Source organism: Pleurodeles waltl, chromosome 3_1 (assembly GCF_031143425.1).
Source record: "Pleurodeles waltl isolate 20211129_DDA chromosome 3_1, aPleWal1.hap1.20221129, whole genome shotgun sequence".
Lineage (NCBI taxonomy): Eukaryota > Metazoa > Chordata > Amphibia > Caudata > Salamandridae > Pleurodeles > Pleurodeles waltl.
In genome coordinates this window covers 663211942-663224194 of record NC_090440.1, presented here as the reverse complement: position 1 = coordinate 663224194, position 12253 = coordinate 663211942, and the positions used below count along the sequence as shown (strand labels likewise).

The window sequence follows — 12253 nt, the reverse complement described above, 5'->3', positions numbered from 1 at the left end:
TTCATGACCCATCAGTCTGCCAGGTCAGTGGAAAACTTAGTGGGGGGTTGTTTAAGAAAAACAAAATAAAAAAACGATGCCAATGAGTTGTCTCCCAGGTACCTGTACAGGCATTATTTATTTTAACTGCAAAGGAATGCCATGTTTGCATGGTGGACCCAGGTATACAAAATATTCAATGGGAAGATTGCCCTAAATAGGTCAGATCTACCTATACCACTTTTGATTGGCTCAGCCACCGGTAAATCAGTTGTCGCTCTCTTTTAAATGGGACGGGGAAACAGCAACTACAAATGACCTCCCACATGAGTAATAGACAAGGATACAAGCCGGTAGTAACCCTTCTGCTGCTAAGTTCACATGTGCATTATCCTTGCATCTATGGGTTGAGGCCTGAAAGAACATGAATGAAACTTTTGAGAGCAAAACATAAGAAGGGTCAGGATGACCCATGGTGCCACTGACATCAAGTCAACAACGCAGCACATTGTAGACTCAATCTTATGATTGTACTTCACCTGTTATCCTGCGTTTAGTGAGGTCATGGGAGTTAGCAAAGCAAATGTACTGACCAATACATTTCACTGGGAAGGACTAAGGGGGCGGGTGTGTGTTTGCTTGTGATTCCAGAATAGTTTCAAGCTGCAAAACTATTGTAACAGACACCTAGTACTTCTGCAGCATCGACTGGTTTGCGGTAGCAGATTCTTTAAAGTGAGCTGTACCCCTATAGCCCTGTGTAGTATGAATACCATGCAGAAATGCTTAGCGATTGTATGAACTGAGGACCATACAAAGGCCCTTGATGGGGACTATAACCAAAGAAACTAAGGTCACTGCTTACTTTCATGTAGAGTTTTCTCCTGGAGGGTTTGTAAGCAATGGCATGTTTTTAATCAGCAGCACAATATTATGCACGGCACAATTCTGGGTAGGCACATCTTGCACCACGTCAATACAAAAGAATGTGGACTGAGATGTCTGATGAGAGGCTATGGTCTCACGGACAATGCAACCTTTGAGTTACCAGTGGAGCTGCCCCTGCTTTTTGATGCATGAGAGACAAAGAGCTGCTGTTACTTTCTGAAACCCTCACTCCAGTCAATATACGTGACAAGATCCATCATTTGTAACCCCAAATCTGATGTAAATTCAGGAGAAGGGAAAAAAAGAAGTCAATTCACATGTCAGATCGACATGAAATGCAGAGTTACATTTTGAGATAAATTAGAGGTGAGTGTGGATCCCTGTTTGTTTTTGTGTGTCTGTATGAACCCCATTCCTATGAGGGTGCGTTATTATGAACTAGGAAATACTGTAGCAATTTGTAAAAACCTATGAGATGTTTATCATAGATATTATGCATGCAAGCATACCGTTTATCGTATTAATCATTCCTGTACTGTGTTAATTATTTATTGATGGCATTTATTGTTTTTTATAGCTGCTTTGTTAACTGTTTTTTGTAAGAGGGGATATGTGTTGGGTTCTCACTTGGCATTGTGCATGATAGGATGATATGTAGAACCGCTGTGATGTAACATATGGAGTGTTTAAGTGCTGTGTACCTGCTTTCACTGCCAGTCATGTACTATGATGCTGGATTAAAGAAGGCTTCTACCTTCAAATTTGCGTAGTGGCATCTTTTCAGACGTGGATCCAGAGGAGAGTAATCAGAGTTGTAAATTCCTCTAGAAAGCTTAGAAACACTGCTTAGGAGGTCAGTTATTACTGCTGCAGGCAGGAAAGCAGTGCTGATGCTATTCGCAATGTTCAGTAAATTATGAGTGAAAATGCCTGCGTGTTAATCACAAAACATCTGAGTAGGATTAACACCCCGATTTAAGAGACAAAGGAGCAGGAAACCCTCTAACAATGCTAAATATCTCTTTTGACTACTTTCTCCGGATAATCCCACAGAGGAGCCTCTACAAGAGATGGCGGTGAACGAATCACCAACTTTTAGCAGATTTTGCCTGTATTTTGGACTGTGACAGAGTCGGGGTTAACCATGGGGTTGCCCAATTAAGGGCATGTTTCATTATGGATATCATATGGACCACTATAATGGGCACCACTTCAGGGCTTCTGATATCGATTTGCCAAATTGCTAAATATTTCCTGTACAAACGTCTAGGGAGGGACTCTGACCAGCAGTGAGGCCAGCAAGAGGAGATCCTTGGAGTTGGTATATGGAGTCCCTAAATCTCGTCGAAATTCTAGAGTAGCAGTGGCCGCCATCCAAACGTGAGGCGATAACCCTCTGAACAGCAGACCGACCCGGATGTGGCAGTGCTCCAAACTGGCACAATTATGGCTCCTGAGTGCGGCAACAGCCACTCATGGAGAGGAGGGCATACCCTTTGTAACTGGAGCCACAACATTGTGCTCACACGCTGCACAGGGAAGCACACTGCTTGGAAACGTCTCCCAAGCTGCCTGCTGTGCTACAGAGGTGAGGGGTGGCCGAGCAGGGCTGCAGGTGACTTGAACTCTGACAGGAAGGCGTTGCGCATCCCGGGCTAATCATCATGGGTGGAACGCAACTGGATGAGGACCAAAGACAGGCCACTGATCTCGGCACAGAGGGCTGGACCTGCTGAGCTGGGCAGGCCTGCAAGGGAAGGAAGAGGGTGCCTGCAGAGAGGAGGGAGCCCAACTGTGAAGTGGAGGCTGCACTGACGAGTGACTGCATTTGACATACCAGACAGCACTGGGGAAGCAGAGGGGCCAGTAACCCCAGTGACGACGAGTGGGTGGATGGAGAGTGGTGGAATACCAGTGATCAGAGAAATCATTCAAGAGGTGCTGTAGAGAAAGGAAGCATGGAGGGCCCAAATTGGTAAGGGTCCCCAATCCGTGGATGGACCACACGGGTGAAACAGGGCACAGTGTGTCCATGATCACTTCTACTAGGTAGGCGACTTCAAGTTAGAGACAAATGTTAAGTTCAAAGCATCGAAACAGACAACTATGGCAGTAGAACCAAATCGAGAACCAGAAGAAGGCATGGTTGAAGGACCTCCCAAACTAACTGACAAAGAGGCACAGGTTGTCCCGGACACAGCAGATCACCTGGACAGTTTCTGCAATGCTGTCAAGGGTAATGCTGGAGTACAAGACTGATGCAGTAGTCTTTGAATGGGGCTGACTTGGAACCAAATTAAGGTATCAGATAGGATTGGAATTGGTGTGGTGGGCTGGTGTGGTGGGCGGGGGTAGCAATACTGAAACCTGAAATGATGGACCTCGGTAAAAACATGACAAATTATTTGAATATTTGAAAAGATAAACTACCTAGCATTTAAAGTGGAAGAAGTTGATGTTCAGGAACCTAGGAGCAATATACACACTGTAGGAGTATCTAAGCCCACTGAATGACAGTACTTGGTGACATACCAGAAGAAATGATAGGCCATGATAGTTAGCCCTCAAGGGCTCACCCAATATTTGGCAATCGAGAAATCAGAGAGAGTTCCCGTTCTTTGTCCCCACTGGGGGAATCCACTCACTCACAGATTGTGAAGGTGCTACATTACAGAGACATTACACTGCAGAAAGCCCACTTGCATGGCCTTACAGAGTGGGCTATGCCAATGTCTTTCTGTTCCAGGACTATGCAGCAGCAATGCAATCTTAGGGGAGATCTTTTTTGGAAGTAAAAAAGAAGCTTTGTGAAGTACAAATCCATTACTTTCTTTTTTTTCCCAGCCACATTGAAGCTGATCCACAACGGCTGTGTTAACTTCTTCACAAAGGAACGAGCAGGCTGGACAGCAAGGCTGCCATGTAACAAGTGATGGGGATATAAAAAAATCTGGGACCAACAAATTTCGTTGGTCTAGCAGGAGGAATAAGAGGAAGGGATGCCTCTCACTGATAGAATGTTGGTGAAATAGCAGAGGCAGAGGCAATCCTTTGTGAAATCAAGTAGCTTTAGTGACCATGACTACTCATGGCAAGAAGGTTCTGATGAGTTAGCAATGATGACAGAAGGGAGGGTAGAGTAAAAACACTATCAAATAGATTGCTTCTGATGCTCCCATCATTGATCAGACCAGAATGTATTTGTGCTGAAGTGCAACACCTCCTCCAAATTCAGAAGGTTTTTTTCATGTATTAGCTTCAGCCCCCAAACATTGTCCAGTGGCATCAGCGGCAAAGCTTGATATGGAAAAGGATTTCAATTCCCTGCTGCATTTACCTTTACACAGCGTTAGATTAAATGAGATTTGTACAATGGATGTAAGGGAGATTAAACCACTGTGCATCAACTCTGTAAAATGGGATAAATGTATTTAAAGGAATGAGCGGTGCAGCAGGGCACCAGGCAGTGGTGTCTACTGTCAACTTTCATGTGCACACTGGCTGTCAAATAATTTTAGGCAATATGAGGAAGTCATTGGAACTGACATGGCGGGTTCCCCGGCACATGGTCAGGGCTAGATTGGGGAACCAAAATCTGACCTGTCAAAAATGCTCAAATCAACCCGCTCCGTTTGTCTCCTACATCTCACTCTCTTTTTCCATCCATTCTCTCTTGTCTTTCTCTCTTCTTCCTCTCTGATCGTTTTCTCTTTACCTTTCCCATCTCTACCTCTCTTTTTGCCGCTCTTGAAGCCTCCCTGTGCTGTGACTGCTGCAATTAACCTCAGGACCCTGGGGAAAGTGACACAGGCACCAGGAGTCTCTCAAGATGCGTCTCCAAGGGCACCAGCCTACCAGGGAACTGTATGGCCCTGCACATGATCTCCCTTTATGTTGATAACACTATTGTGTGCCTCAACACACCAGAGATAAAACTACAAGAGTTAATCCTATTATTGAACTCCTTTGGTGGCGTGGCTCGGCCGGACCGCAAGGTGGCCGCCATTTTATGAGGCTCTGCGGGACAGGAGGATAAATCCTCCATTTATCCTGTCCTGGGAGCTGTTGGCCGCAGAAAATGCTATGGGACAGTGAAGGTGAAAGCCCGGCAGTAATGGCAGTGGAGTCGGCACTCCAGGCGAGCAGCGGGCGGAAGGGCGAGAAAGACAGCAGACGACCTGGCTGGCGGACAGAGGCATGGTCGGAGCGCGGGCCCTGCCTCGTGGCGTCGGCTCATGCCTGGCACTGTCACTGGGCAGCGGCCGTGGTTGCTCTGCCCTTTGAGAGAAGAGGTGCTCCTCACTTCTGGCAGAGGAAGGGAAGAACACCAGATGGGAGGAGCAGCCGCCATGTAGGACACGGATATGAATGAGCCTCGCGCTGGGCCTGGGAACACAGAGGCCTACCCCACTTGAGGCCTCAGGCAGGTGCACTGTCTGTATCGGCAGCTGCTCGAGCTGACAGCCCAGCTGCGGAAGTACAAGAGGGCAGTGGCTCCTGGCTAAGGAGCTCCACAGAGGAACGTAATGCACCTGGAGGCCTGCCGGGGCACATGTCATGTAGCAAGGTGGAGAGCCACGATGGACTCCCTGGAGGCCTGGCAGTGGCTGTAGCCCCATTGGTGAGGATGACTGGGATCGAGATGCTGCCCTGAAGTAACTTACTCACATTTGGAGGTAGGAGAGCCCTAGTTGGGAGGAACTGTGTGGCTGTCTCCCTGACTTTTCGGCTGGAGGTACAGTAGAGAGACCATGCGTGTCTGGTGCCGCATCTGAGTTCTAGGGCGGGAGCAAAGAGCAAGAGCCTGAGAGCCTCTGCAGCGAGTTGGCGTCAGGCCTCCTCTGCCCGGGTTGGAGCCCAATGGAACCCGACTAGAGATAACGCGTGGTGGACCCTTTTAAAGTTCATTGTGGAGTGTCGCTGCACTGTAGTGGAGAGCAGTTGTCAGACCCTGTGCTGCCAAGCAGGTAGAAGAAAGCACTCAAAAGGTCCCTTGCGTCTGGAACTGGATCAGGTGTGTTGCTTGGCACACTGACGCGGGCTGTTGTACATTGTGAAGAATTGCTACGCCAGGAGCGGGGTGGTGATAACCGTGCATGACATCTTACCTAAAGCACAACTGGCTGAGACTGGGACTGCTAGTATGGGGAAGACTGACCACAGGCAAGTGATGCTTTCATTCGAAAGCAGGAAGAAGTCCAGGCACGATGGCAGAGCGGTTGCGGATGAGGACGCTATGGAGCCGCTTCAGAAGAACAAGCCACAGACTATCAAGGCTATGTTTCTAGACCTCAAACAGAGTCTTGCGGGAATTGATGCTAAGTTAGGCCACATCACTGATCGAATGGACCATCTGAAGGATAGAGTAGGTGACCATGATACCCGACTTGACCATGTGGCGTCCCACACTGCTGATTTAGAGGATGGGCGTCACGCCTCTGATGAATGGCTCCTTTAGATGGAGAGAGTGCGTGAGGTGATTCATAGTAAGAATGAGGACCTTGAGCGCTGTTAAAGGTGGAACGTGTCCCTGAATCAACAGACATGGGACATATAGAGGCTTATGTGGAGATGTCGTAGGCTGGCCGATATCAAGTATACAAGACTGATTGTGTCTATAGGTAAGTAAGATTTATTTTTGTTCTACAGAGCACTTTATGGTGAGTAAGTCCGTGGTAGTTGGTTTCAGATGTCTCTTCCCGTCCTGGTGGAATAATCTCGTCTTCTTCTTTCTGTTTTCTCCATAGGCCTCTCGGGAAGCATGTGGGGACAGAAGAAGAATTGGCACGGTAAGTGTTTGAGTAAATCGCTCTCTTTTCCTTTCTTCTCTCTCTCTCTCCTAGTCTCTTATTTCTGCTCTTTCTTTTACTTTTCTTGACTTCCGCTCTTTTCTTCTCTTCTCTTACTCGCTCTTTCTCTCTTTCTTCCTTAGCCCTGGGTTCTGCTCTTTTCTTTCTTATCCTGTCGTCTGTCTTTTCTCAGACCTGTCTGTTTGTGCTTTTCTTCTGGCCCTTTTCTCACTTTATTATCCTGTATACCTTTCCTCTTTCTCTTTTTCTTAGGCTCTTGAGTCTTCTTCTTTACATTTTGGGTTTCTCTCTTTCTTCCTTTCTGCCGGTAGCTGACCCTGTTTCTTTCCTAACAGTCGCCTGTTTTATGCTCACAGTGCTTCCCCGTTCTTGCCTTCCCACCTCTTTCAATGTACCTCCTGCCCAGTGCCTGTGCCCGTGCTCTCTCCATGTACAACCCCCCTCCCGACCTCCCTACCCGGCCCAAGCCCGGTACCTGGCTTGGCCACGCTTCTCCTGAAGCGTGGCGGGTCCTAGGCGTTTGCTTCCTGGGGCCGGCGGTCTTCGTCCCGGGTTGGGACCGTGACGATTCTTTGTTCTGGTCGGGCTCTGTCCTCGGGGATTCCCGATGATCTTAGGAGTCTCCTCTTCACCTGGGTCCTCTCGAGCCTTCGGGTTGGATCCTTTGACGCCTCCTGGAAGTCTCCTCTCCGGCCATCTGCGCCCCTTTTGAACTCCGGGACCTGGCTTTTTACGTCCCCAGGGTCCCGCGGGTATAGTTCAGAACCAATAGGAAGGGCGGACCTCAGGGTCACTTCCGGGTTATCCCAAGCAGCGGCAGCACCGGTCGCAATTGTGTGCGGGTCGGATCGGTCCGACCCGTCACAGGAGAATATGCTAATGTTGCTTTTCCCTGTTGCGCTTTCCCCGGTGCTGGTGGTGGACCAGACGCACAGATCTCTGGGCCCGAGGCCTCAGCTGGGAACTGCTCCCCAACCCATTATAGTGTGCTTGCTGATCTATAGGGATCGAGACACAGTGCTCCACCTGGCCTGTGAGCGCAGAACAATTATCTGCAATACCAACGAGCTCAGCATATTCCCAGACTACACTCCTGGCGTCCAGGCGGTGTGCAGGGCTTTTCGGTAAATCGCTCACTGAATCAAACAGCAGCTAAATATTCCTTAATCTACCCAACAAAACTGAGAATCCAGTACAATGGAAAGCTGTATTTTATCACAGATCCAAAACAAGCCACGAAATTTGTAAAACCTCTCCCTAAGAAATCTGACTTAGCTGCCCTGAAGGGGGACAGGGATGCCTGAGTGATAATGACAGAATAAAAGGTAAGCTGAATAAGCATTGAGCTGCCCCCTGGCCTAGAGAGTTGTACAATATGATTCACAGCATAGATGGCTCCATGTTTGCTCTTTTTTTACTTCTGTTTCTCCTGTTCACCTATCCCCTTATTGGGAAGGGGACTGATGGCCTCTCGAGTGCCCTGAAGGATGATTCCATGGGTAGGGTTACACCCTTGGTGTCGGGGTTGTTTGTGGGGATGACTTGGGTGGGTGTAGGTTGTCTGGCCTGTTTGGGGGGCCGACATGGGTGGCGGGTGGTATGGGAAATGTTAAAAGCAAGTTTTGATGTTGTTGATCTGTCCCCCTACTTTCCTTCCTCCCTCCCTCCCACCTCCCCCCTCCTCACCACCACTCAGACAAACTGGGCTCCTCCATGGGATGAGTGTAATGACTATATGATATGTGTGATGCTGTCTGGGAATTTAAGGGGGATGAACAAAATGCACAAAATGCGCCTGAGGTTGGCATACTTGCACCGACATGCTATAGATGTCTGCATGCTGCTGGAAGTTCGTTTAGCTGCAGAATCAAGGTCGCGGCTGTGCGCAGGTTGGATGGGGGAGTGTCATATTGCTGAGTTCTCCAGTTATGCTTGTGGTGTGGCAATTATTATTCATAGAGGACTTCTGGGGCGCACTGGGAGGGTGATTTGAGACCCAAACGGTTGCTGTGTTATCCTCTCAGGTGTGCTCTACGATCGTCCATTTCGACTGCTATCGGTGTATGGCCTACACTGTTGAGCGTAAACTGTAAGAGGAGAGTGATGTGCGGGGACAGTAAAAGTGCAGAGAGTTATGAAAGACTCTTACACATCTTTGTACTCATCGTCGAATATACCAGACCCTGAGCAGTACACTGAGTTTTTTGATACAACCAGCCTGCTCTGGCTAGAGGGCACACACAGGAAATACTTGGAATCCCCTTTTTCTGAGGACGATGTCATTCGGATCATATGCAGTCTCCCGAGTGAAAAGGCACAGGACTCGATGGGCGCAGAGCAGCCTTCTATAAGGAATATGCAGCGCTGTTAGCTCCGCACTTGTTAGATATGTAAGCGAAGTCCCCAGAGGGACGCACTCTTCCTTCTTCGCTGCACAAAGCACTCATAGTCACTGTGTTGAAGCCTGAGAATGATCCTAAACTTTTTCCTATAGGCCGCTGTCATTGATAAATGTAGACAGCAAGAGTTGATTGTATCTAGACTGCAGCCTCTGCTCCCAACCATTGTGATCCCAAACCAGTCGGGGTCCGTGCCTGGCCGCTCTACCATGTATAATTTACACACCTTTTTTGCGGTGGCCTACATGGTGGACCCTAAGTGCCGAGCAAAGGTGATTTTCTTAGATGCCACTAAGGAATTTGATTCTCTTGCGTGGCCCTGTTTAATCACACTTCTTGCCCTGTTGTGCCTAAGCCCCAGATTCATTCAATTGATCTGGCTCCTTTACTCAAACCCAACTGCTACACTGAGAATCAATGGTTGCATCACTGAATCCTTCCTTATATCTAGTGGCACCTGGCACGGATGTCTCCTTTTGCCACTGCTATTTGCGGTGACGATGGACCCGCTGGCTGCATGCTTGCGACAACATCATAATAACCGGGGGTTGGTGTTTGGTCAATGTCCTATTTTAGTGTTGATGGTTGATGATGACCTCACCCTGTATGTGTGAGACCCACATATATACCTAGACCCCATTATTGAAGGATTTGCACAGTTCAGTCTACTCTCGGGCATTGCAATAAATTGGGCTAAATCTGTTATTTTTCCATTGACAGATGCTACGACTCCACACACCTCAGCGTATCCACTACATTGGGCAACTGAGCCGGTGCAATATATAGGAAATTTGGTTGTGCAAAGATGTGAATGATATTTGAACCGAAAACTACAGGGCGATCTCCTAGATGAAGGATAAGATCTAAGCCTGGTACTCTCTCCCTCTCTCACTTATGGGACGAATCACGATTGTAAAGATGGAGGTCCTGCCTAAATTCTTATATTTATTCATCAATATCCTCATGCCTCTCACATCCTGTTTTAAGAGGAGGCTTCGCTTGTTATTAATATCACTGGTTTGGGCGGGTAGACAGCCCAAAATTTCATGGGATATGCTAACCCAGCCCTTTAAACTGGGAGGTTTGGCGGTTTCGGACTTTTAGCTATATTACAGCTGCGTCCAGGGACACTTTTCCCACTTCTGGATCCATCCTATCAGATACCTACTGCACGCAGACCCTGAGCAGGATTCCATATGGCCGCACTCACTTTCTAGGGCATTATATCTCTCCCTGCATTGGCCACGCACAGGCATAGACACTGTAGCATGTATGACCCTTTCTTGGCAGGTGCTATTTTGCCGCAGGAGCGCTTCTACTTTGCATGCACCTTCTATGCCGCTACTTGACCAACCTGGGTTCCGGGTTATGGGAGAAGGTAATGTAGGCACGCGCTTCACAACATGCAGTCGACTCCAAAGGGCTCCTTGAACCCGGACAGTCAATTAGTGTCGCCCACAACAGTGCTCCGCGAACCCTACAACACTGAGCTATACTGTTTGATCTATTTTCAGAGCAGCTGTACGTGCATGGTGCAGCTCCTCCCCTTCACCCCACCCACAGGTATTTCAGGCCTTGGAACTGCTATATACTGCTCCAATGCCCAGGAGACTTGTTACTCGCTTCTATGCAACTATGAAGACTACTACTCTCTCTACTAGTCCGCGAGCTAGGGCGCAATGGGAACATGATTTAGATATGCCCCTGTCCGACGACGTCTGGAAATACTGCTGTGCGCATATGCAAGACTTTTCCCCCAATTATAGGCTGCGTTTAATTCATTTGAAGTTTATAAATAGCTTATACTATACCCCTCAGCGGCTCAGCCATATGGGATTGCGCGCAGACTCAGGGTGGTCTAAGTGCACGGCAACTGAAGCAGACGTCCTGTACTCCGAGATTGGTGCTGTAGTAGGATACAGGCATTTTGGCAGGAAGTGTTTGATGTGATTGACGAGATGACTGGCTTAGTGCTTCCGTGCACCCCTCTGCTTGAACTCCTTGGGTATGTCAAGGACATACAGCCTGATTGTAGGAAATTGGTCAGTATGTTGCTCATTTTAGCAAAGCGCAGAATAGCAATGTATGGGGGTCACGACCGCAACCCTTGCAAGTTAGACAGGCTGAAAGACGCTGCATACTGTCAGGAACAACTGAAGGTTTATTGAGATCTAATGCCAGTAAACTCACGACCTGTAGATATATAGGCCCACCTTCAGGCATGTCTAATGCTTGGGACTTAGGTGACGCTGATTTCCGGCACCACACTGGAGTCAGCTGGACTGCTGTGTAGTCATCTCCTGGAGGTTGCCTGAGATATATAGGACAGAAATTCTGCATTGTGACGGCAGAGTGCATGTTCCTCCCTCCACCCTTTCCTTAATAGCTATCCTCTGGCTGGGATTTTATCACCATTGTTAATGGCCTATACGGTTGTATGCAAATATGTCAGACTATCATCTTTGTTAATGTAGCCTGTTTCAAGTGCATCCTGTGCAATGAATGACATTGAGTGTTCGTTTGGACATTGGCGAACTGTGAAATTTGTGTTGCTTTCCTATCTGTTGTTATTTCTATGTGAAACCCAATAAAAAATAACTTAAACAAAATTATTGAAATCCTTTGATATGCTATCAGGCTTGAAAGGGAATTGGAAGAAGTCATACTTGTTAACATTCAAAAAGGCAACCCTGAATACTCCGTAGCAGGTATATTCTTCCCCTTTACTGAAAGTGTCTATTAGTTTCAGGTGCCTGTGAGTCGATATTGATCACTAAGGCACAGGCTTCATAGGAGGTAATATATATAAATCAATAAAGTATTTTAGGAGTGTGGTACATTTTTAGACAATGCTTCACTATCCCTAATGGTAAGGTAGTACTGTACAAAAATATTCTATTACCCAGACCGCTATACTATTTGATTAACAACTTGTCAGTGTGATTTTACCTATGTTCTCTATTCAGAGTTATGCTCACTATTGTTGGCAATCATTTGGAAAGGTGGCAGACACAGGCAGACAAAAACTAAGACTCCCACTATTGAACGGAGGTGGGGACCCCAAAGAACAAGTTACTTATCTTCCGAGACTCATCTAGTGACAGATTCCTCAGCTTTTGAATACTCTCTAGGAGTGAGAATGAATCTGGAAATGCTCTGGAAAGGAGGCGCAGAATG

General features: G+C 47.6%; 1 protein-coding gene across 4 annotated transcripts in view; it reads right to left on the bottom strand.

The window, feature by feature from the left end:
- ANO9 (anoctamin 9) overlaps positions 1 to 12253 on the bottom strand; it is a 386417-nt gene that overhangs the window by 79258 nt on the left and 294906 nt on the right. The gene's annotated exons all lie outside the window — the stretch shown is intronic.